The sequence below is a fragment of the Lithobates pipiens genome, unplaced genomic scaffold (genome assembly GCF_037356315.1).
Source record: "Lithobates pipiens isolate NorthernLeopardFrog02 unplaced genomic scaffold, aLitPip1_a1.2 Scaffold_48, whole genome shotgun sequence".
NCBI lineage: Eukaryota > Metazoa > Chordata > Amphibia > Anura > Ranidae > Lithobates > Lithobates pipiens.
The window spans coordinates 2,047,071-2,073,177 of record NW_027507872.1 but is presented as its reverse complement, the minus strand read 5'-3'; the positions used below and the strand labels follow the sequence as shown (position 1 = coordinate 2,073,177).

The following is a 26,107-nucleotide window of genomic DNA, read 5'->3' as shown; positions in this document are numbered from 1 at the left end:
TTGAAGGCTAGTACATTGTACCCTGGAGGTTTAATTGTTGAGACCAAGGAGGCAGAGTAGCGCAGGGAATCCCACAGTTTAAATGAGTGGGAGAGGGTTGGGGACAAGATAGCGGGTCTGTTTTTCTGGGGGGTCCACAGTAAGAAGTCTAGGGTAAAAGTGGGGACTGCCTGATTCTCAATATGGATCCAGTCTGGCTTCTCATATTTGGAGTAAATTACGGATAACTGTGTTAGTCTGCCGGAAGTATCGGAACAGATGTGGCAGGCCTAATCCACCTCTCTTCCTGTGAGCAAAGAGGATATTTCGGGCTAGTCTATAACCTTTCTTACCCCAGATGAATTTTAGGATTTTGTTTTGGAAGGTTGAGAGATGATCCTTACGAATGGGGATTGGTAGGGATCTAAACAGATAAAGTAATCTGGGTAATAGTGTCATTTTGGCAGCGTGTATCCTGCCTAGCCATGATATGGGAAGTTGGGTTCAATTCTGCAGATCTGCTTCTAGCTTACGGTACATCGGGGGATAGTTATGACTGTATAAAGTCTCTATCTTAGCTGTGAGGTTTATACCTAGGTATCTAATGGAGGAATCGTTCCATTGGAAATTGAAGTTCTGCTTTAAAAGTTCAACAGTGGAGTGAGTTAGAGAGACGTTGAGAGCCTGGGATTTACTGTAGTTCACTTGGAGACCTGACATTTTGGAGAAGGAATCTAGCAGGGCGTTTAGATTGGGCAAGGAAGTTATGGGAGAAGTGATGTATAGCATGATATCGTCCGCAAATAGGGCACATTTGTGAACACGAAATCCGCAATCCACCCCTTTTATGTCTTGGTTTTGTCTTATAGCTATAGCAAGGGTCTCGATCTCCATCGCAAAATTTAATGGGGACAATGGACATCCTTGCCTGGTCCCTTGTCTTATGTCTATGGGTTTGGAATAGAAGCCTTGGATTCGGATCCTCGCTGTAGGAGTAGAGTAGAGAGCCTGTATTAGGCCAATAAAGCGTTGTCCGAAGCCCCATTTGCGGAGGATAGCAAAGATATAAGGCCAGGACACCGAATCGAAGGCCTTCTGTAGGTCAAGCGAGAGGAGCATACCCGATTGTTTAGGTCCCCCATCCCAGTTTGTTTGGAGAATTGACATAATCCTTATCTGATCCGGGCCCTGTCTACCCGGAATGAAACCCACCTGATCCCTGTGCACATATGCATTAATGAAGTCTGCCAACCGGGTGGCGAGGATTTTGGTTAGTATTTTAATGTCACAGTTAATCAAAGAGATTGGGCGATAATTCCCGACCTCTTCCGGGTTCTTATCAGGTTTTGGGATGACAGTTATAAGCGATGCGTTTAGCTGGGGATCAAGTGGGTTTCCCCTCGAGGCATGGTTGAAGAATTTAGAAAGATAAGGTGCTAAAGTTTTGGCGAACTTTTTGTAATAAGGATTAGATAGGCCATCCGGGCCGGGGGCCGAGCCCGGTTTTAAGGTTTTGATTGCTGCTAAAACTTCCGCCGTTGTGAAAGGAGCTTCCAGACTGTCTCTATGGTCCGAAGAAAGTTGTGGGATAGGAAGGCCGTTTAGGAAAGCGTCTATGGAGTGATCATTAGGGGCCGGGGTTGGTGAGTAGAGTTTATTGTAAAACTCTGCGAATGAGTCCAGTATCTTCGTAGGGTTAGCTGTGGGGCCTTGTCCAGGGATTATAATCTTTGGTAAAGCCTGCGTTTTGAGTCTAGGAGATAATTTATTGGCCAACATAGAGTACATTTTATCACCGTGTGTATAGAATCTGTTTTGAGACCATCTTATATGTTTTTCAGCTTTAGCCGTTAGGGCTAGGTTCAGTTCCAGCCTGATCCTGTCCAGTTGAGGGAGTAAATTGTGGGTCGGGTCTTGTTTATGCCGAGTCTTCAGGGACACGTATTCGTTTTCTAGTTTTTTCATTGAAGCCTCTCGTTCTTTTTTAATGGCAGATGATAATCTGATGAGTTCCCCCCTTATGAAGGCTTTATGAGCCGCCCAGAGTGTTTCCGCTGAAACCTCATCACCGTCATTAAATTTTAAGTATTCCTTAAGGGAGTCAGCTAGCATTGAGACTCGAACAGGATCTGATAGGATGGACTCGTTAAGCCTCCATTGTTTCTGGCCCGATCTATTGTATTGTGAACGGATGGTCATGACCACTAATGAGTGATCCGATAGAGAGGAGTCAATAATTTTTGATTGAAGTATGGTAGGGATAGATGAGGATTTCACTAACAGGTGGTCAATCCTGGCGTAAGAATTGTGGGGGTGTGAAAAGTGGGTATAATCTCTTTTGGTGGGGTTTAGTTCTCTCCAAACATCTGCCAATCCCTGTTCGTGTATCAATTTCGCTAGATTGAGACTCTCATTAGAGGGGCGGGTAAGTTGAGAACCGAGGGGTCTAGTTTTGTCTAATCCCTGATCAAAAGCCGCATTTGAGTCTCCCCCAAAGATAACTGTTCCCTCTAGTAGGGGAGTGAGGTGTAGAATAAGACTTCTGAAAAAAGCTGTTTGTCCCTTGTTAGGGGAGTAGTAGGATATAAATGAGTAAAGGTGGCCATCCAAAGTGCCTTTCACTAGCAGGTATCTGCCGTTAGGATCTTTGGTTTCGGATATTATTTGAAAGTTACAGGATTTAGCAAACACTATTGCTACTCCCTTGGTCTTGTTAGCTGCATTTGCAAGGTAGAATTTATTATAGTGGGAGTGTAAGAAAGTGGGATTATACGTACTAGGAAAGTGGGTTTCCTGAATCAGAAGGATATCTATTTTGGAAGATTTATAGGAGTTAAAGATTTTTTTACGTTTAAGGGGAGAGTTTATGCCTTGCACATTGTGTGAAGCTACCCTCCAGGTATGTTGTGTGTGATCAGCCATGAACCTTGAAGTGGGGGGAACTACTTATCGACACATCACTTACCCTCCCGAGGAGCCATGTAGGTAGCCTTAGCCTAGCAGATTGAGTTTGTTCGTTGAATGTGAGAACCCTTGTGATATAGCCGAACTCCTTCAAGTCTGAAAAAGAAAAATTGAGTGAGTGACGCTCTGGAACAGGCGGGGGAAGAAAAGTAGGAGTAGAGAAGAAGCAAGACGAGAAGGAAGTGTCTCCCCCTGGTGGAAAGGAGACCAGGAGGGGAGGTAGAAGAACTAAGGACATCTCACAGTCAATTGCGAGATATGGTAAAAAAAGAAATAATGCCAACCCTGGGGTTGGTCTTCCAACCCCTCCGACCACCAAGGTAGTCGAAAAGGTAGGATGAGGCGCATGTGGCTCACGCCGCGCCCCAGCACTTCTTAACCCGCTAGAATGAAACAAGTAACAAGATAACCATGCGCTTGCCAACAGGTGTATATGAAATAACAGAAAAAGTGCCACCCAAGAGGCTTCAAGCCTCAATTTCTATAGTCCGGTATACAATGATAGCTTACATAAAAAAAAGGAGGGGGGATGATGGTGGATGGGGGGGGAGGGGGATGATGGTGGATGGGGGGAGGGGGAGGGGGTGGTTAGGGAGGAGATATATTTAGAACAAGTCCCGTTAGGGGAGTAACTGGGTGTAGGGGAGAAAAGTGGTCCCTTAGTTTATGGGGAACAAAATGGCATCAGTGCCCCCATTGAGGGAGGACTGGGGGACCTTTCAGTCCTTAAGGTCCAAGAAAAATTACTTCCAGCAGTGGAATCACTGTGGAGAAACAGCACATAGGAGCCTGGATGGTTCAGGGGGGTCCGTGGTTGGATGATCTTCTGGATTTGGTTTTACTCAAGAGTGGATTTGGGGATCCAGTAGGTGGAGGGCGTTTGTTGGAAGTAGAGGTTGGAGCAGCAGTTTCCATTTCCATTTCTTGGGCAATAACATTTAATTTCAGAAGTAACTTTTCTCCGGAGTCAAATGTGGAAAAGGAGTATGACCGGTCCTTGAGTGTAAATCGCACAGCAAATGGGAAGGCCCATTTATATTTGATGTCTTTTTGGGCCATGGCTATCAGGAGCGGCTTCAAGGCTCTTCTCTTTTGGATGGTAGCTGGGGAAATGTCCGCAAATATTTGCATTGGGTGTCCTTGGCATGAGATCTGCGGTAGGGTTCTGGCTTGTTTCATCACCGCCTCCTTCACAGCATAATATAGAGGTTTAGCAATGACGTCCCTGGGAGACCCGTCCTTCCTGGGGGGTCCCATAGCTCTGTGGACTCTGTCCAGTTCCAGGCGAGCTGCTGGGATATTGGGGACCAGAGCTCGGATCAAATCTCGTGTTGTCGTTGAAACATCTGTAATAGATTCTGGCAGGCCTCTAATTCTAAAGTTCAGTCTCCTGGACCTATTTTCCAGGTCGTCAATGCGTGAGAACGCTGTATCCAATTGATCTTGCAAAGTTTGAATGAGCCAGGTGTTTTGATGGGAGATAGCTGCTGTTTGTTCAATTTTGTCTTCCATAGCATCCATCCTGGATCCTATGTTTTGCAAATCTGCCCTGATTTCACCCGTAATGGCTGCTGCGTTAGCCGCGAGACCCCTATCTAGGAGTGTTGAGAACTTGAGAAACAGTTCTTCCATGGATGACTGAGCCATTTGTGTGGCTGGACCCTGAGGACCAGGGGTGGTTAAAGCAGGGAGGACCGCCGGGGAGAGGGCCTGGTCTCCAAATGCTTGGTTGAGTAGTGATTCTGTAGAGGTGGGGGAGGGAGTCCCCAGGCTGTGAGGCCCTGATGTGAAGTGGAGAATAGCCGGAGCTATGACCGATTTGTGATCTGGAGTCAGCTCTAGATGTTGTGGGGAGGGCTGAGTGGCTGTGGCCGCTGCGGTGGCCATCTTATGACTCCCTGATGGTGTGGTGGAGTTGAACTCCCCTTGCAAGTTCCTCCTGGCCCCCGTTCTGAGCATACAAGGGGCACTTATTGTGTAGGGGATCAAGGGGTACCTCTAGATGCAGTTTTTCGACCCTACGGAGCGGTGGAAACTTCTCCTCATGAGTGCTTAAAGTCCGGCGGCCATCTTGGTACACCTCGCGGAATGGAACTGGGCCTACGATCGTCCCGGGTCATCAAAGCGGTCTCCGGGTGATCCCCGGTGTGTGTGGGATCCGATGCGCGGTGCGCAAAAACGGTAGCTTGGCTGGGTGGCCCGCTAGCAGTGCTGGAGAGGCAGCGTGGTGCGGAGCTCCCGGCTTACGCGGCCATATTGGAACCCTCGCGCATGCGCACTCAAGATATACATGTTTAAATAACCAGGCGGGCCATTCAAAACCAGGCCGTGGGCTGCAATTGGCCTACAGCCGGACTTTGGGCATGCCTGATGTACACTGTCATTAAACTACATTTCCCATCATGCTTTGCATATTGCACTGAATGTGGGAGGTATACTAGGCCTGTGTACAATAAATGTGAACAAGCCCACTTCAACATAAATCTCACACCTCATTCTGCATATACACTGCTGAGCATAACACAGACATTAAGGGGAACTTCTTATAACTGTAAATCATGCATGTGTCCTCCCCTCCAGCCACAGCAGGAGATAAACATATTTCCCTTACATGCTTTATGTAATCAGTACTGAACTGTATACACATCCCATAATTCTATTTTATACACACTGTACTCTGTAGCTTTGATATAGTTTGGCCATGCCGCTTTACATCAGCGAGTAGCACTCTATATTCTCATCACACATGTTCCTGGAAAAGCTCTCCAGGGATTGGGTGCTGCAGCAATGACCAGCTGAGAACTGGTTCAAAATTCACAAGGAAAATGTTTGCCATCATACCATGGATCAACAAGGAAGCGTCCAAGTGAATAATTTAATGCCCGACAAAGGGGTCTTGCGTGACTCCGAAATAATGTACTTTGATATGATCATGTATTAAATAATTTGCTTGGACGCTTCCTTGTTGATCCATGGTGTGCGGGATGGTGGAAACCTCTTCTACAGATATTTAGCAGGGGATGGTGTCCAGTGCTTATCAGTGCAGCCACATCAGTAGGTGTAGCCATATCAGTGCAGCTTATCAGTGTGGTCTTATCAGTGCTCAACAGTGCAGCTGATCATTGCAGCCTCATCAATGCAGCTTATCAGTGCCCATCAGTGCGGTCTCACCAGTGCCCACCAGTGCAACTTATCAGTGCCCTTCAGTGCGGTCTCATCTGTGCAGTCTCATCGGTTCAGCCTTATCAGGGCTCATAAGTGCAGCTTATCAGTGCCTATCAATGCAGCTTATCAGTGCAGCTCATCAGTGCCAGTGTCACCAGTGCAGCTTGTCAGGTGTCATCAGTGCAGCTTATCAGTGATCATCAGTGTGGTGTCACCAATGCAGCTTTTAAGTGCCAGTGTCACCAGTGCAGCTTAGCAGTGCCAGTGTCACCAGTGCAGCTTAGCAGTGTCCACCAGTGCCGATGTCACCAGTGCAGCTTATCAGAGTCTGTGTCGCCAGTGCAGCTTTTCAGTCCTGGTGTCACCAGTCCAGCGTCTCAGTGCTCATAAGTGCCAGTGTCACCAGTGCAGCTTTGCAGTGCCCATCAGTGCGGTGTCACCAGTGAAGCTTATCAGTGCTGGTGCCACCAGTGCCAGCTTAGCAGTGCCCATCAGTGCCGGTGTCACCAGTGCAGCTTAGCAGTGCACATCAGTGCTGGTGTCACCAGTGCAGCTTCAGTGCCCATCAGTGATGGTGTTAGCAGTGCCGAAGTCACCAGTGTAGCTTAGTAGTGCCGGTGTCACCAGTGCGCTTAGCAGTGTCCACCAGTGCCGATGCCACCAGTGCAGCTTAGCAGTGCCCACCAGTGCCCGGTGTCACCAGTGCAGCTTAGCAGTGCCCACCAGTGCCGGTGTTACCAGTGCAGCTTAGCAGTGCCTGTCAGTTCTGGTGCCACCAGTGCAGCTTTTCACTGCCCATCAGTGTGGTGTCACCAGTGCAACTTAGCAGTGCCCATCAGTGCCGGTGTCACAAGTGCAGCTTATCAGAGTCGGTGTCACCAGTGCAGCTTTTCAAGTGCTGGTGTCACCAGTGCAGCTTCTCAGTGCCAGTGTCACCAGTACAGCTTTGCAGTGCCCATCAGTGCGATTTCACCAGTGCCCATTAGTGCTGGTGTCACCAGTGCCAGCTTAGCAGGGCCCATCAGTGCCGGTGTCACCAGTACAGCTTTTCAGTGGCCATCAGTGCTGGTGTCACCAATGCAGCTTTTCAATGCCCATTAGTGCCGGTGTCCCCAGTGCAGCTTAGTGCTGGTGTCACCAGTGCAACTTAACAGTGCTCATTAGTGCAGAGCGGGGATAGTTACAGATCCTCCTTATGACAGAGTGGGTCTTGCATACATACCTGTCAGCCCGAGACCTACTCTGTCATCCGGGGGATCTGTAACTCTCCCCTCTCTGCACTGAGAGAGATGGTGTCAGGCGGTGGCGGTGGGGGGAGGGGAATGGGGTGGTGCTGGCAGGGAGGATGGGGAGGGAGCAAAAGAGGACACCACCTCTATGGGCAGCACAGACCAGGGGGCTGTAAGACCCCTCCACCCACTACAGCAAGCCAACGGAAATAAAAGTTCTGCTTTAAAGATTTTTTTTTGTTTACTTCTCCGCTATGTGCCTTTTGTGTTTTATCTTAGCTGCTCTGCTTGCACCCTTACATTTCTTATTAAATTTTTTGTAAAGTAGGGATGCTGCTGATGACCCCTCAGCCTTTTTTTTGAAGGCCTTTGCTTTTATATGCATTTTTACATTGGAGTTAAGACACCCAGGACTTTTGTTAGCTCTTTTAACTACTTGCCGCCCGCCCTATTACAAATTGACGGTGGCAAAGTGGTTTCATAATCCTGATCGGACGTCATATGACGTGATCAGGATTATGAGCCGCTGCATCGCGGTGATCGTTGTTGCGGGGTGTCAGTCTGACACCCGGCAACTACGATCTCGGTAAAGAGTCTCCGACGGAGACTCTTTACCACGTGATCAGCCGTGTCCAATCACGGCTGATCACAGTGTAAATAGGAAGAGCCGGTGATCGGCTTTTCCTCACTCGTGTCTGTCAGACGCGAGTAGAGGAGAGCCGATCGGCTGCTCCTTTGACAGGGGGGGTCTGTGCTGATCGATTAGCAGTACAGCCCCCCCCCCCCCCCCCCCCCCCGAGGCTGCCCACACTGGACCACCAGGGACGCCACCAGACCACCAGGGATGCTAAGCAAAAGGTAATCCTCCCTAGACCACCAGGGATGCCAGTCAGCACAATGGATGCCAATCAGTGCCCATAATGGATGCCAATCAGTGCCCACAATGGGCATCACTGATTGGCATGCATTATTGTTTGGCACTGATTGGCATCCATTAGTACAGTATAACACCAATGCTGCCTATGAGTGCCCACCTGTGCCGCCTATCAGTGCCCACCTGTGCCGCCTATCAGTGCCCACCCATGCCCATCTGTGCCACCTATCCATGCCCATCTGTGCCGTCTATCCATGCCCATCTGTGCCGCCCATCCATGCCAATCCGTGCCAGCTATCAGTGCCAATTTGTGCCACCTATCTGTGTCCATCCCTGTCGCCCATCCATGTCGCCCATCCATGTCGCCCATCAGTGCCACCTGTCAGTGCCGCCTATCAGTGTCCATCAATGCCACCTCATCAGTGCCACTTCACTGGTGCCCATCAGTGCCGCCTTATCAGTGCCCATCAGTGTAGCCCCATCAGTGCCCATCAGTGAAGGAGAAAACATACTTATTTACAAAGTTTTGAAACTGAAACAAAAAAAACATTTTTTTTTTCAAAATTTTCGTTTTTTTTTTATTTGTAGCGCAAAAAATAAAAACCGTAGAGGTGATCAAATACCACCAAAAGAAAGCTCTATTTGTGGGAAAAAAATGGTAAAAATTTCATTTGGGTACAGTGTAGCATGACCGCGCAATTGTCATTCAAAGTGTGACAGCGCTGAAAGCTCTAAATTGGTCTGGGCAGGAAGGTGTTTAAGTGCCTGGTATTGAAGTGGTTAAATGTATTTCCCATTGGGATGCACTGGCCAGCACCTTTATTTAATATCCTCTTAAAGCACTCCCATTTTCCTCCATGTTCTTTGTTAATAGAATTTTATCCTCCCATTTAATATCTTATAGCAAAAAGCGCAGTTTAGGAAAGTTGGTTCTTTTGAAATTCTGTGTCTTTGTATTACCCTTGTGTTTCCTATTTGTGTGATTTATGCTGAAACTAATTGACCTGTGGTCCCTTTTTTCTAAATTGTCCTGTTTTTCCACATCCCCAATCAGGTCTGTATTGTTAGTAATCATAATCAGTAGGTCTAGTAATGCTTTGTTTCTTGTTGGTGCATTTACCATCTGATCCATGAAATTGTCCTGCAAGACATTTGGGAAATGGTGAGCTCTAAACGAAAGCATGGTTCCTTCCACCCAGTCTTATGTCTGGATAATTAAAATACCCCATTATAATGACACTTTCCGCCATTGCAAACTGTGATAAGAGGTCCGCCTCCACCTCCTCCCTCTGGTTAGGGGGGCTGTTGCATACTCACACATTACTTTCCCCTTGGTTTCCTCCCTTTGAAGCTCTACCCATAAGGATTCCCCCTCCCCCCTTTTTACCCTCCCTATCTCCGCAAGATAAGGAATACCCCTGAATGTTTGCCAGTCAATCATGGGTGCTGTTGAACCAAGTCTCTGAAATTCCCACAAAATCGAAATCCTCCTCGTACAACAGCAGCTCTAGTTCTCCCATCTTGTCAGCCAGACTCCTGGCATTAGAGAACAAGCCTCTTAGTTTTGTCCGGTCGCATACTATCTCTTTGTTGGTTGTTCTGAAACTGCGGTTTGGATTTGTTAATTTATTTACCTCAGATTTAAGCACTTTAGTCAACCTACCACCAATGCCCCCAATACTACCCTCTGAAATTTGTTCCATGCTGGCTATCTCTACATCTGGACACCCCCCCCCCCCCCCCGTTGTCTAGTTTAAAAGCCCCTCTAACCTTTCGGCCATCTTCTCTCCCAGCCAAGCTGCACTCTCCCCATTTAGGTCCAGTAACCCAAACCCTTCCTTTCTACACCAGCTCCTCAGCCACTTGTTAACTTCCCTAATATCCAGCTTCATACCCAATAATTTAATGGGGATTGGGAATTTTTCTCTGTGCAATTAACTAACATCTAGCTTCCTCACACTAATAATCAACAATACATGGGTACTCACAGCACTCCATACCCATCGGGCATCGTACCCACTAATTTATTGCGGATTGGGAATTTTACTCTGTCCAATTAACTAAAAACTAGCTTCCTGACTTTAATTCTCAACAATACACGGGAACTCTACAATACACAGGCACCCACAGTATGCGGGCTCCCACAGTACATGGGCACTCACAGTACACGGGCACTCACAGTACGCAGGCATTCACAGTACTTGGGCACTCACAGTACGCAGGCATTCACAGTACTTGGGCACTCACAGTACTTAGGCACTCACATTACACTGGTACTCACAGTCCAAAGGTACTCATAGTCCACAGGTACTCACAGTTACACCACAATACTCGGTACCCAACAGCTACTCAACAGTACTCAATACTCAGTTACCCAACAATACTCAGTTATACCACAATACACACTACACCCTCTTCATCCAGCATTCCCACTACACACACACTGTCAGTCAGTCTTCTATCATCTGTGTGCTCTGTGTCCCCTCTGCTCCTGCTCAGTCCGCCCAATCTGTCAGGATTTAGTATCCCCCAGTCAGTCTGCCTGTCACTGTTCCCACCACTTCCTTGGTCTCCCTAACACACTCCCCCTCTAATCCACGGATTACACTTACCCGCTGCCCGCCTCTCCCGGTTAGCCTGTCACATCTCTGTCTCCCTTGATCTCCCAATCCCACTTCCTCTGTCAGAGTCTATGGAGTGCAAGGTCCTCAATCATTCCTCCTCCTTCCCGATGGTCCAGATGCCACCACCTCTCTCGGTCTCAGTGGGGAGGGGTCTGGTCTGCAACTCCACCACACAGCTCCCACACCCTCACTGCACAATGCACTTCTTGGACTTTTTGCGCCAATAGTAGAGCAGCCCCACCTGCTGTTTTGTTTTATCGATTAAGATTTAAGTTCATATTTGAATTTATTGTCACACATTTATTAGATCACATTTAAATTAAAAACAGTGTATCATATGGATATATATGTAATTATTTCCTTATTATTCAAGGAATTTTTCAAGTGCAGCAGTTTCTGTTAATTTCACATCCTTATTACACTACTCCATTTCTGGTGGATGCCACTGCGCTACTAGTGGAGGGCGCTGCACTAAAGTTGGATGGTACTGTGCTGCTGTTGGATGCCACTGCTCTACCTGTGGTAGCCTCATTCTCACCAAAACACCTTTGTTTGGCGGGCATGCGATCCTGCTCCTCTGTCAATGTCAGTGTCCCACTGTATAGCACTGTATAGCACTGTCTCGCAATCAAAATCCAAAGCAGAATCCAACAGAGAGCTCCCCGAATTTGGTATACCTCCTCTGTTGGAAATCACTTTTTAGGCATGGTGATGAGCCTGCACAGATGGTTGCTGATAACCCTGCACTGATAAGCCTGCACATATAGATGCTGATAAGCCTACAATTATGAGGCTGCACAGATGTGCACTGATAAGCAGCACTAATCAGCTACACTGATGGGCGCTGATGAGGCAGCACTGATATGACACTGATGGCACTATGGTACCAATGGTATGCTGACACTGATGGCACAGTGACACTGATGACACTATGGCACTGCAACACTAATGACACTGTGGCACTATCACACTGATGGCACTGTGACATCAATGCCACTGGTAGCACTGATGACACTATGGCACTGAGGCACTATGACACCGAGGCACAGTGACACTAATGGCACTGTGACACTGAGGCACAATGACACTGATGACACTGTAACATCAATGACATTATGGCACGGTGACACTGAGGACACTGAGGCACTGTACCACTGATGACACTGAGGCACGATGACAGACACTGATGGCACTGATGACACTCATGGGCACTCATAGCACTGTGACACTGATGGCACTATGCCACTGGTGTTCACTGGGACACTGATGGGCACTGTTTTGGCATCATAAAAAAATTGTAATACATTGTAGCAAACTCCCTCAGATCATAGAAGCTCTCCTTCCCCCACACGCGGTCTCCATGTGAGGGAAGGAGAGGCAGCAATGACAACTGATCTCACATGTTTACATTTGAGATCACCTGTCTTTGGACACAATGATCACATGGTAAAAGGCCAATGTGATTGGCCATTTACCAAGTTCTGTGAATGGCTTACTCGCCTATCACAGATTCTTCCTGAAGTGCGCCTGTGGGGGCGCACAGGAACTCCATGGACAGGAACTCCATGGACACCCTCCCAGCATTTTAAGCCCACACTGAAGCCGTCTTTCCCCTACAGCGTTGGCGGGAAGTGGTTAATTGATGAAACTTCTCATGATATACACATATAGATGATATAAGGGTTATTATAGCCTCTTATATTCAGTATAAAGGCTCCAGGCTATTTAGAGGATATGTAAACTCAAGGTCTACTCACCAACACCAACTGGTATAAAGAGATGAGGGTATAGCTATCTCTCCTCCCATCTATTAGCCACATATAAAAATGAGATGAACAAGAAAAAGTGAAAGTATACTAGTAAATACTATTTTTTTACTGAAGGTATGGTCTATCATCCTTCTGCCCTATTAAATGATATATCTCTCAGAGATAGCTGCCATAACCCCAGTATTCACTTGTTTAGCCAGCGGTCCGCTACAAGATAAGTGGTCTCTGCAGCGGACTCGCCACAAAATCACTTTTATCAGCGGCGGTGCCCTCCACTGCTTACCAAAGCCACGGGTATCGGTGGAGGCGATTGGGTCCTCTCTCTGGCTGGGCATGGAGATGAGTGAGGGGAAGCCCCCATCTCCATGACATTGCAGGGCGGAAGCGACGCCACTTCTGCCCATAGCTCATAAAGGGCCATTTTTTTAAATTCTTTTTTTAAATGGCTTTTTTTTATTGTATTTTAGTGTAAATATAAGATCTGAGGTCTTTTTGACCCCAGATCTCATATTTAACCACTTCGTGCCTGCACTATAGCCAAAAGACGGCTACAGCACGGACGCTGTCTGCCGGGAGGGCATCCCTGGATGTCCTCCTGTTTACTTCCCCTCTGCGTGCCGCCGCGGGCACGCATCAGGGAAGTTCTGTGTTGGCTGTGTCCCACGGACACAACCAATCACAGATCGTGCTAAATGGCCAATCACAGCGGCCAATTAGTACTCGATCACAGTGTCAAATGAGAGGTGATCTCATATGTAAACATATGATATCATCTCTCATCGGCTCTCCCTCCTCACACAGAGACAGCGTGTGAGGAGGGAGAGATGAACGGCTGCAGCTGCAGCCATTGACTAACACACACACAGTAAAACACACACACACATTAAAACACACACACAGTGAAACACACACACATGCCCACCTGTCCCCAGTGCCACCTATCAGTGCCATCTGTCCCCTGTCCCCAGTGCCACCTGTCCCCAGTGCCACCTATCAATGCCACCTGTCCCCAGTGCCACCAATCAATGCCACCTGTCCCCAGTGCCACCAATCAGTGCCATATGTCCCCAGTACCACCTGTCCCCAGTGCCACCTGTCCCCAGTGCCTCGTGCCATCTGTCCCCAGTGCCACCGGTCAGCGTCATATGTCCCCAGTGCCACCTGTCAGTGCCACGTGTCCCCAGTGCCACCTGTCAGTGTCACGTGTCATCAGTGCTATGTATCAATGCCACCTGTCAGTGTCACATGTCATCAGTGCCACGTATCAGTGCCATCTGTCATCAGTGCAACATATTAGTGCCATCTGTCAACAGTGCCAGGTATTAGTGCCATCTGTCATTAGTGTCACATGCCATCAGTGCCATGTATCAGTGCCATCTGCCATCAGTGCCACGTGAGTGCCCCGTGTCATTGTCCTGACGCTCCAGAGCCTTCAAAAGTGTAATAGGTAGTCAAAAAGTTAGATGTGTAATTTATGTTCTTAGAACACATGAGGGTACTCCCTGCATGTTGGGCTTGTCTAAGTGGCAAAGCTGTGAAAGTCCCACACATATGGTATCGTAATACTCAGGAGGAGTGGAAGAATGTATTTTGGGGTGTCATTTGTGGTATAAACATGCCATGTGAGAGAAATAAATCTTAATTTTGCAAAGAATTGTGGGAAAAAATGACAACACCAAAAACCTCACCATGCCTCTTACTAAATACCTTGGAATGTCTACTTTCAAAAAAGGGGTCATTTGGGGGTATTTGTACTTTCATGGCTTGTTCGGGTCGCAAGAAATGAGATAGGCCATCAGTACATCAGATGTGATCAATTTTGTATGATTCGCACCACAGCTTGTAGACTCTCTAACTTTCACAAAGACCAAATAATATCCACTATTTTGGGTTATTTGTACCAAAGATATGTAGCAGTATAAATTGTGGCCAAAATTCATGAAAAAAAAATAATTTGCAAAATTTTATCACAGAAACAAAGAAAAATGCATTTTTTTCAAAATTTTCGGTCTTTTTTCATTTATAGCGCAAAACATAAACAACCAAGAGGTGATCACATACCACCAAATGAAAGCTCTATTTGTATGAAAAAAAGGTCAAAAAAATAATTTGGGTACAGTTTTACATGACTGAGTAATTGTCATTCAAAGTGTGAGAGCACCGAAAGCTGAAAATTGGTCTGGGCAGGAGGGGGGTTTAAGTGCCCAGTAGGCTAGTGGTTAAGAGGTCCTGTCATGCCTTTTTCTACTACAAGGGATGTTTACATTCCTTGTAATAAGAATAAAAGTGACAACATTTTTCTTTTTTTTTTTAGACAGTGAAAAAACAAAAAATAAAAGGTAAAATAAATAAGATTTTTTTTTTTTTTAAATTAAATGTGCCCCATCCCGCCAAGCTCACGAGCAGAAGTGAACGCATACGTGATTAGTGTCCGCATATGAAAATGGTGTTCAAACCACACATGTAAGGTATTGCCACGATCGGTAGATCGAGAGCAATAATTCTAGACTTCCTCTGTAATTTTTTTTAAGGTTGCCAATGGAGATTTTTAAGGGTAAACATTTGTTGCCATTCCAGGAGCGGGTATCAATTTCCTCTGCGTAACATTATCTTGCCCAATATAAAAAAATTGGGCTAATTTTACTGTTTTTTTGTAAGAGCGCTGCGCAAATACGGTGTGAGAGCAAATATTGCAATGGCCGCCATTTTATTCTCTAGGGTGTTAGAAAATAAAAAAAGTATCATGTTTGGGGGTTCTAAGTAATTTTCTAGCAAAAAAAATGTTTTTACCTTGTAAACAACACATCTAAAAAGAGGCTCAGTCCTTAAGTGGTTAATCACGTACGAAAGGTAGAAATGTAAAGCCTTCATTAAGACCAGATGCAGCTCGAGAATTAAGACGGAAGATCCATCTCGCTTCCAGTTTCAATAGATGTTTATCACCTTTTTCTTGGGCCCAATTTAAATTGTTCTATGGCCCAAAATTGTAAGACCTCAGCTTTACCACCATGTTTTTCATTTTTTGTAAAATTGTAATATCTCAGCTTTACCACCATGTTTTTCATGTTTTTTTTTTTTTGTGCAATGTCATTTAGAAAAGGGAAGACAATTTGACAATTTAGACGCAGAGTATTGACTTTGCGTCTAAATTGTCTAATTGTCTTTTCTACATACAAAAATGGGCATGGGCATCTCATAACAAATTATTCCCTCTCTACCACAATTGAAGAATGATTTTATTTTCATAATTTCTAAATTTTTGGGGTTTTCAAATTTATTTTTTCATTGCGTGTTTGGTTATTACCAGCGCGATTGTATTGCGAATTTAATGCGAATTCAATGCGCTTAGAATGTAAATGAGGTACAGGTGCGTTTTGTGCTCAGGCCAATCGAAAAGGCAAGAAAAAAATGGGAGTTAATTTCCTGTGCTCCTCCCGGTTTTCTTTTGTGGGAAGAGTATTGTCATTGAGTGCGGTTTCTTTGTGTGTAGTGATTTTGATTTTTGGCCATTATGTTTCATCATATGCCGTTAATCATGGCAGCAGTTGTTACTGCTACTGCTGCAGTGCTGATGAACAAAGCCAGGAGGAAAAGGAGCAGGAGGAGGAAGAGACTGATGAGTACAAGACGATATTGGGTCCATCCAATTATCCAAAATAGGGAAGAGAGAGGCCAGTTTAGGATCCTCTATAATGATCTCAGGCAGCATGAGGAAAAGTTCTTCAACTATTCCCAGATGTCAGTAAATAGGTTAGTAAATGTACCTCTCTTCCTTCTCCTCCTCCCTCCTTCTTTCTATCACTGACATGCATCCCACTGACCACCAATCCCACTGACCACCAATGTAAGGGCATGCATCCCACTGACCACCAATCCCACTGACCACCAATGTAAGGGCATGCATCCCACTGACCACCAATCCCACTGACCACCAATCCCATTGACCACCAATGTAAGGGCATGCATCCCACTGACCACCAATGTAAGGGCATGCATCCCACTGACCACCAATCCCACTGACCACCAATGTAAGGGCATGCATCTCACTGACCACCAATCCCACTTGCTATCTCTTTTCTCCTTTTACTAGAACTCTTGCCTCTTACCATTCAATTTACTTGTGTGTATGTGCTTTATCCTGTCACTTACATTGGTATTGTGGTTTTATTCTTAGTTTTGATGAATTACTTCAGCTGCTTGGTACACGTTTGGAGTATCAGAACACCACCTTTCGGAATAGTGTGGAGCCAGCGGAAAGGTTGCTTGTTACATTAAGGTAAATTTTATAGATATACTTTGTGAAAATGTATGCTATGCACCATAGTAAGCTCTAGTAATGAATGCAAAGAATGCATACAGATATCACAACAAAATTGTCTTCCAAAAAAGTATTTTTTATTTTTTTAGAAAAACTTGTAAATATTTTGCAATTACATATTTTGCAGGAAATATTGTCAAAAAAATCTAACTCCTCCAACTTCCTCTGACGCTCCAACTCCCTCTCACTCTCTAACTCCCTCTCACTCTCTAACTCCCTCTGACTCTCTAACTCCCTCTGATTCTCCAATCTGACTCTCTAACTTCCTCTGACTCTCTAACTCCCTCTCACTCTCCAAATCCCTCTCACTCTCTAACTTGCTCTGACTCTCTAACTCCCTCTCACTCTCCAACTCCCTCTCACTCTCCAATCTGACTCTCTTACTCCCTCTGACTCTCTTACTCCCTCTGACTCTCTTAGCCCACGTACACACGGTCGGAGATTTTGGCAACCAAATCCGTCGGATTTTGCCCGTCGGATTTAGTCCGACGGATTGTGTCCGAAACTGTTGCATACACACGGTCGGGCCAAGTTGTCTGATTTTGCAGGTGGCCAAGAACGCGGTGATGTAAGCCGTGTACGGCGGGACTAGAAAAAGGAAGTTCAGCTCCACGTCCAGCACCCTTTGGGCTCCTTCTGCTGATCTCGTGTGTATCGCGTGTTAGTAGAAGTTTGGTGAGAGACGATTCGTGCTTTTCAGATTTGCGATTCAGATCGCTACAGCTCTTTAGTTTCTGCTTGTCGGTGCGTATCTGATAATCAGTGCGTGCAGTCAGTAAGTATTTGTTGATCATTGTGGACTATATCTTGATATAGTACGTTTTGAAAGACAATTCTTATTGTCTGCTTGCTTCTGCTATTCAGGTCGTTCTTTCAGGCTTTGCTGTTTATCTGTGCTTTCTGGTGTCCGCTCTGACCAGCCGACCATTTTCTAACCATGTTTCCTCTACGTAGTCATCGTAGAGTTTCTGCTGTGCAGGGGCTTCGTGTTGGGGTTGCTACTTCGACACAAGCCCGGTCCATGAACAGGGAGGGGAGGCGTTTGTGGACCAAGAATTGGTTGTGCCAGCGTGACCAGTTCTCGCACATGCCTTTGCTCCGTGAGATCCAGGAGAATAATCCTGATTATTTCAGGAATTATCTCTGGATGACGAACCCTGTTTTTCACTGTCTGCTGGCTTTGCTGACCCCTTATATCACCAGGCAGGATACCTGCATGCGGCAAGCCATCACTCCGGAGCAGAGGCTCATCGCCACGTTGCGCTACTTGGCGACAGGGAGAAGCCTTCAGGACCTCAAGTTCTCTACAGGCATCTCCCCCCAGGCTCTGGGGATCATTATTCCAGAGACCTGTTCTGCCATCATTCATCTCCTGCAGAAGGACTATATGAAGGTAAGTTTTATCCTTTAACATCACATTCTATGTATTTCATGATTGCTAATGTCTTTCATTTCTTTCCTCATTCCCTACTTACCATCATTGCAATATGCTCTAATTTATATGCTGTGCCCCTTTGTCCTCAGGCATATTTTCCTCACTAACTTCCCCACCATGCTCTTCTTGGCCCCTAAAACTATAGTCTAGTCACTTAACAATGTCTTTTGGCAGCTCCATAGTATTGCTTTCCCCTAAACACCCCCTAAAATGTCTACAAATGTGATGTGTGTGCTTCAATTCATGCAGAGTGTTTTTTTTTTCTTTTTTTCGGGTGGGGGGGGGGGGGGGGGGGTTGTGCCAAACTCATTAGGAACCCCCCTCCCCCCAACTGCTAGGCCAGCTGATAGCAATCCTCTATCTGCTGACTTTACCAAACCCAATAAACACTATACCTACCTTTTTGATGCTCACATTTATGGATGAATTCACCTAAGCATGTAGTGTAAGGGCCTGCCTCAATACTTAACCTTTTTTTTGGGGGGCTTTTAACCTATTATCTGGATATGTAATAGCAGAATGTCAAAAAGTGCTTACATTTTGATAAATTTTTTGTATTCTGACACTTCTTACCTGTCCGTGGGCTACCAATAGTGTAACTAAGGAGGGGCATCCCAAAGTATCACACATTATTTAGCCATTCAGCTCTCAATCAAGTGGAGAGGGTTACCTGTCCTAAACATCCCCCCCTCATTTTTTAGCAAGGGCCCATCAGATGAGGGGGGGGGGGGTGATGACTCTCATAAGGGGACATTAGACTTTAGGCTTTAAATACTCAGTTCACAAAATTTTTAACAAATTTTGTCCCAAAAGGTTTGTGTCTAATCTGCTTGGAATGTTGATTGGTCAAACTAATAATTTTTGTTCTTGTTTCAATCCACAGTGTCCTTCAATGCCACAGGAATGGCAGATTGTGGCCTCCCACTTTGCCAGTCGTTGGGACTTTCCTAATTGTGGAGGAGCAATAGATGGGAAGCATGTCCGCATCGTCCCAGCACCCAAATCGGGGTCATACTATTTTAACTATAAGGGGTTTCATAGTATCGTGATGTTGGCGGTGGTGTCTGCAACATATGAGTTTTTGTATGTGGACGTGGGGCAAAATGGACGGATGTCGGATGGTGGAGTGTACTCATGGACGGAGTTCTACTGGCGTCTCCAGAGTGGCAGTCTGGGCTTGCCACCCCCAGAGGAGAATCAGGAAGGACTCCCGTTCATCTTCATCGCGGATGAGGCATTTGCCCTGACGAACCATCTGATGCGGCCTTTCCCCCAGAGGACCCTCACCCCAGACCAGAGGATTTTTAATTTCCGCCTGTCCAGAGCCCGAAGAGTGGTGGAGAACACTTTTGGTATACTGGCCAGCCGGTTCTGCCTTTTTCTTACGCCTATTCACATGGCGGAATACAAACTCAATCACATAGTGCTGGCGTGCTGTGTTCTGCACAATTATTTGAAAAAAGTTTCTGCGAACTATGCGGTCTCAGTTGGCCAACAAGAAGCAGACTTGATGGACAATGCAGATAACCTCACGGGCCTTCAACATGCTCATCCTGGCTTGCCCCCCAAAGCGCCCATGAGGTTAGAACCCAATACATGGACTACTTTGTGGGTAGGGGGGCCATTGATATGCCAGACAATGTCTGAGCAGCATTTTAAAATTAAATTTTTATATGAAACTCCTTCATTTACTGCTTGGCTTGGTTTTATGTGTCTCCTAGGTATAATTATGTTTGATAAAGTTGTGCCTTTTTCACCAACAGTGCAAACCCAAGTTCTGTGCGAGATGAGGGGACAGTCTCTTCTTCAGATAATGTTATTATGTTGTGGGTCTGCTACACGCACACCTTCTTTTTTGTTAACTAATGTATGTAGTGCATTAGCGACCCAAATCGTGCTCATTTTCAGAACCATGGCAGGAAAATGGCATGATTGACCAAATTTACACATCACTGTGGGTGTTTTTTTAGTAAAGGCACATCCACTATGCACTACAAGTGCACTGCAAAAGTACACCTGAAACTGCCCTGGGAGTGCAAAGTGGAGTTGCCTTTAGTAAATCACACTCCTTCTCAGCACAAACTTAAATTGTACTCCAAATACATTTTTGGTGCCATGAAAAAAAAGCCACACATTGTTGCTAATTGAACTGTTTAATCCAACCACATTCACATGTGCGTTTTGAAAAGGTTTGTACAACCAACCTAGAAATTGTGTTTTTAAAAAAAATAGTTTTTGAAAAGTTTTTTTTAATTATTGTTTTGGTGTACACAGGCATATATCTAACTGTAAAATACAGAACACATGAGCATACAAAGTTCCACTTTGAAAAGTGAAGACAATATCAGACATGAGTATGTACAAACTGGCCTGATCTTGCCTTCATCACATGGGGTGTCACCCCTGAAAAATCCAAATTTGGAAGATGCACACAGTGTGTCAACATGTGCTAGCTCCCATCATGGGGGATCAATGTACATGCTTTGGGGCTGCAACCCCTTCATCTCAGACACTAAACACAAAACACATACATTGATCCCCCATGATGGGAGATAATGCATGCTTCCACACTCTGTGCATCTTCCAAATGTCGAATTTGGAGAACTACAACATTTTGGTCTTAAAATTCCAAAAATAAGACCCTATCTAGTTTGGGGTGTTTCACACTCTCCCCAAAACAACAATGATGTTTTTCCAATTTAAATTAACATCATTGATGTTTTGCAGGATATGTTCCCAATACCCATTGCACCCCATTATCTCCCTGATCTGGGCACTTTCACTGGTAAAACGGAAATCTTCTTCCACATCACCTATAAAACAAAAGAAAAAAAAACATGTAATTTAAATATGATGATATACATTGATGAGCTTACCGGAAGCTGTGTTCTCCGACACTCACCTGTTGTGGTGACAATTTGCACATCCTGCACGATCTCTCCTTCCTCCTCCTCCTGCTCCTCTGTTTGATCTTTTGGAAGTTGTCCTTCTTTGTGAGGGGTGGGGTCCCTGGTGTCCTCATACTTGCTGAGTCTTCTCTCCCCTATGAGATTTGTAAAAATTAAATAATTATCACACAGAGGGCATAATTAACAATATGAAACATTGTTTGGAAGTGTTGTTCAATTGTTTATTTTGGCCGAGCTTCAAGGTCATAACATTATTGGGGACACTGTGTTCAGCTATAATACTTTTCTGCATAACGATGTTTCCTACGAACGAATGAAACCATGAACTTGAAAATGGCCATTTTAAAATGCACAACATGAACTCAAAGCACATGGAGCAGTATGCAAGCAATAATAATCATATGAACACACAACTACTTACTTTTGTCCAGAACACGCTTGATCCTTATGTACTGCTCGTGCTCCCTCAGTTTCAGGTCTGACCAGCGTTTTCTCAGTTGATCCATGGATCGGTGTACCCCAAAATTAGGCAGAAGACACTTCACAACTTTATTCATGATCTTGGCCTTTCTGATATTTGGGTTTGGGTAAGGTCCATATTTCCCATCATAGTCGGTCCTGTTCAATATGTTGACCATCTCCAACATCTCTCCAAAAGACATATTTGCGGCCTTAAATCTTGTCTTCCTAGATCGGGACGTTTCAAGCTCCGGCCTTTCCTCATCCTCCTCCTCGTTTAGTGTAATTATTATTGCGCACCTGTGTGCTCTGCCCACTGCGCCGGAAGCGAAGGGGCGGGGAATAGTCTGGAAAGAACGTCAGGGGCGGGCGGAGTTGCACGCAAGCGCACTGTATATAAGATGTAACACGCGTGTGTCGTCCGTACGATCTGTGAACAGAGGGAGAAGCTGAGGCAATGAATGCGCAAACAAAGGTACAATTTTGAACTTGGCACATCATTAGGCTACACTGCTTCTAGATTGAGGCCTGCATTAGTGGAGTTTAGCCTGACATTAGTGTTTGTCTTGTGTTGTGTCTTGCAGACATGGACGGCTTTAATGACGACAGCTTCCTCCCTCTATTCATCGATAAATATCGAGACCTGCCAGTCCTGTGGCAAAACACCCATCCTTTTTACAGTAGCAGAGCAAAGAGGCAGGCAGCAATAATGGAACTGGTTGAGTTTGTGAAGCCGGTGGTCCCCAGGGCAGATGACAAATATATCAAAAAGAAAATTGGGATCCTCAGGAGTACATATCTGAAGGAGAGGAATAAAGTGGTTAAGTCCATGAAATCAGGAACTTCAGCAGCTGAGGTTTATGTTCCCACCCTGTGGTATTATGACAGGATGAATTTTCTGTCAGACGAGGCTGAGGCCAGACAAGCACTCTCTATTCTTCCTTCCACGCGTCCTATGCTCCATTCCACACCCGCTGAGTCTTCCAACGCACAACCTGGGCCTTCCACTCAGGAAGAACTGGAGGAGCCCAGCTTGAGCCAGGTATAGTATTGTTGTACATATTTGTGGAGTCAAAATTAATGATGTTAACTTGATTTGTGCTCCCTAATTGGTGAGTTTTGAAAGTGTTTCACATATCAATAGACAGTAGTGGCCAAAACCTTTGGGACAAGAAAGAAAAATGCTGGGCTCAGAATGATAGTCTTTTCTATTGGTTAACTATTTGCAACAGTGTTGATGTAAAAATTGTGTGTGTTTGATGAACCAAAAACTCAAACGATGTCCCTTTTTCATACACAGGAAGAACTCAGCCAGGACCAGGAGGGTGTGGAATGCAGCAGCCAGGAGGTGGCTGTGGAAAGTGGCAGCCAGGAGGAGGCGGGGGTAAGCGGCAGCCAGGCGGTGGGCAGCCAAAGGAGCCTCACCAAATGCCAGGTCCCTCCCCTCCGCCTTCCACGCAAAAGGGCGAGAAAGGTGGGGAATGTGGAGGAGTCGGCCCTGAGGCTGATTGGTGAGGCTTCTGCGGCACTACAAGCAAAACCAACACACCAAGAGGCCTTGGCTGCCTTGATTGTGTGCAAGCTGGAGAAAATGGAGCAGGGGCAACAGATCTGGTGTGAGCAGGTTATTCTCCAAACCCTCAACACGGGTCTGTTGGGCCAAATGACACGAGATTCACACTTGTGTCATTTGGCCCATGCCCCTGCTCCTCCTCCTCCTTCTGCCACACCTCCAGCACCACAGCCACAGCCTGGAAGGAAGCGTGTAAGGAAGACCAGAGTGTGATGACCCGGGTTCAGTCTGGTGTGCCAGAAGATTCATCCTGTTGTAGTACCACAGCCTGGGAACATAGATGTCATCTGCTGCTGTTCCGGGTTTCATGGACTTCAGGACCAGACTTCTCTCCCTCAGATATGTACTCCTCAGGCCACCAATTTTTGCTTTGAAATATTTGATGTGTGCCCTGGGGGCCAAAGGCTTCACAAATCTCCCCAGTTTCAACATTGCTGCCTCCCTCTTTATCTGTTACTGACACCGAAATAAAGGTAATTTTTGTTTGGATGAAATACTTGCGTATGTGTTTTCCTTCCAAAAGGCCAGTTTATTTGTGAGCAGGCAGGTACATTTCCAAAAAACTAAGTGAAATAAATAACAAGGGATGTTAACACTAAACAACCTCCTGTAGATTAAAAAAGAAAAACAAAATCTCAAAAATCAAATAATGTTGTTGTTGTAAGTTTACACAAAATAAAAAAAAAATAAGGATAAATGAGCAAAGTGTCTTTAAAGGAGATTTTTAGGGAACCCCCCCCCCCCCCCCCCAATAAAAAACATCCCAAAAAAAAAATCAAACATTGTGTAGATGTGATGCAAACTAAAATTGTATTACTGAAATGGTTAAAAAAGAGTAATGAAATCCGTTCGGGAGAAGTGTGTGTGACTATAAGCATCAAAAGAAGTTGGTTCTTGCAGCATTGTAAAGAACAAGAGAATGCGCTTGATGAATGATTTTATAACATTGCAGCGTGACGAATGTGCTATATCGCTTACGAGCAGTAGTTTTACCTGAACGAGCGTTTCCGTGTCGGAATTTGAATGTGAGCATGCGTGGCACTTGGTCCGATGAAAATGCTCTACACATGATCGGATTAGGTCCGTCCGGCCCATTTGGTCGGGAAATCTTTCCAACATGTTGGAAAATTGGGTCGGACGGAGATTCGGACGGAATCAGTCCAATGCATACCACACACAGTCGGATTATCTGACGACACGGTCCGATAAGACTCATTCCGACAGATTCTCCGACCGTGTGTACAAGGGCTTACTCCCTCTGACTCTCTGAACTCTCTTACTCCCTCTGACTCTCTTACTCCCTCTGACTCTCCAACTCCCTATGACTCTCTAAGTCCCTCTGACTCTCTAAATTCTTCTGACTGTCTGTCTTTACCTGCACTGAACTTTAATTCTAACTTTCAAAACTTTAGTAACTGAAACGCTACCTCTCCACCTCATCCTCCCTGTCATCTCCCACTCTCTCATCCTCCCTCCCGCGCATCTTCATCTCCACTTTCCCCCTAATCTTTTTTTCTCTCCATCTCTATTTCCCTGAGCCATTAGAAAAAAAATCATTTTTGAACAAACCATCAAAATTACAAAAAATAAGTTAACGAAAACATAACATGAAGTTGGTAGCGTAATTGGTAGATAGTCATCTACAAATTCAAATAACTTGGCAAACTATGTTCATCAGGCTTGGTTACATCATGCCGTTGTAGTGTTGTTGTTGAAGAGCTCGGTGGTGTTTGTTGCAAGGCTTCATCTTGTGTTGAGGGATATTTCCTGGATGGCTCAGGCGGCGATATCTCGGTATCCCGTGGTACACTTGAGGGTCCATAGTGTCGATAGTGTGTAAGCATGTTTGAGGGAGATTCAAGAGATCGATTGTGATATGGATAATGATTTGGAATTATCGGTTTGTGCTGTTCCATTGGTCTTGCTACAGGAGGGAATTGTTTTGGCAGGGACGTTATTTGCTCGTATTGCTGTGGTGTTCTGTTTTGTGTCAGGACATGGTAAGATGTTGAGTCAAGTGGTCTCATATCCATTTGTCTGCTAATATCTGTGGTTCTACTTGGGGGTGAAATTACAGAGGCAAATGGTGAAGGAATGGGATATGGTATTCGTGATCTGGGGGTCTCATACATACTAGAGGGTTCGGCAAAACTAGAGGGATAAGGGTTTGGCACGGTGTCTGAGGCAGAAGAAATGGGAGGAATTATTTGGGTACTAGGACAGTTATGTGTTGGCACAGAAACATGGCGTGGCACAGTGAATGCATGGATGCAATGTTGCACTGCAATCCTCATATTAAAGTACCGGTCTGGCAAGACCACTTTGAGAAGAGGCACCAAACTAATGGCAAACATAGTGTGAGGGCATCGCTGAGCATCAATTTGTTCAGTGATCCCTGACACTATGTGTAGTAATTTTTTGGTCTGGTGTTGGTCTTCAACCTGTTCTACTGCCCTGCTGCTTTTCTTCCTGTGGGAAGTAGAGGTTTGCCTTGGCCTTCTGATGGAAGGTGTTGAAACGTCGGTATCCTCATTTTCCGGCTCATGAGCAGAGGACTCATGTACCTCGATCTGCTCACCCTGGAGCTCCATAGATGACTCCTCCTGATATGTGCCAGCAAATGATACTCCATCATCGTCGACACTAGCAGCATGCTCCTCCTCCTCCTGCCCCTCCTCCTCCTCCCAACTTGCTTCCGTGCTGCAATACAAAAAATATAAATTTGATCTGTGTTATGAATGAAAAAGTATAAAGCTGATAGGGGTGGTAAAGGTTAGGGGTAGGACAGGTTAATTAGATAGAGACGGTA

The 26,107-nt window shown here is 45.6% G+C and overlaps 1 protein-coding gene across 3 annotated transcripts in view; it reads left to right on the top strand.

Moving 5' to 3' along the window:
- SOCS3 (suppressor of cytokine signaling 3) overlaps positions 1-26,107 on the top strand; it is a 482,856-nt gene that overhangs the window by 302,906 nt on the left and 153,843 nt on the right. For 2 of the 3 annotated variants that reach the window (XR_013270044.1, XM_077467167.1), the window contains exon 3: positions 16,779-16,880. The exons of the other annotated variant lie outside the window; for it this stretch is intronic. The gene's annotated coding sequence lies outside the window, so the exon portion shown is untranslated. The remainder of the gene's footprint in view (positions 1-16,778; positions 16,881-26,107) is intronic. 3 annotated transcript variants of the gene reach the window in all.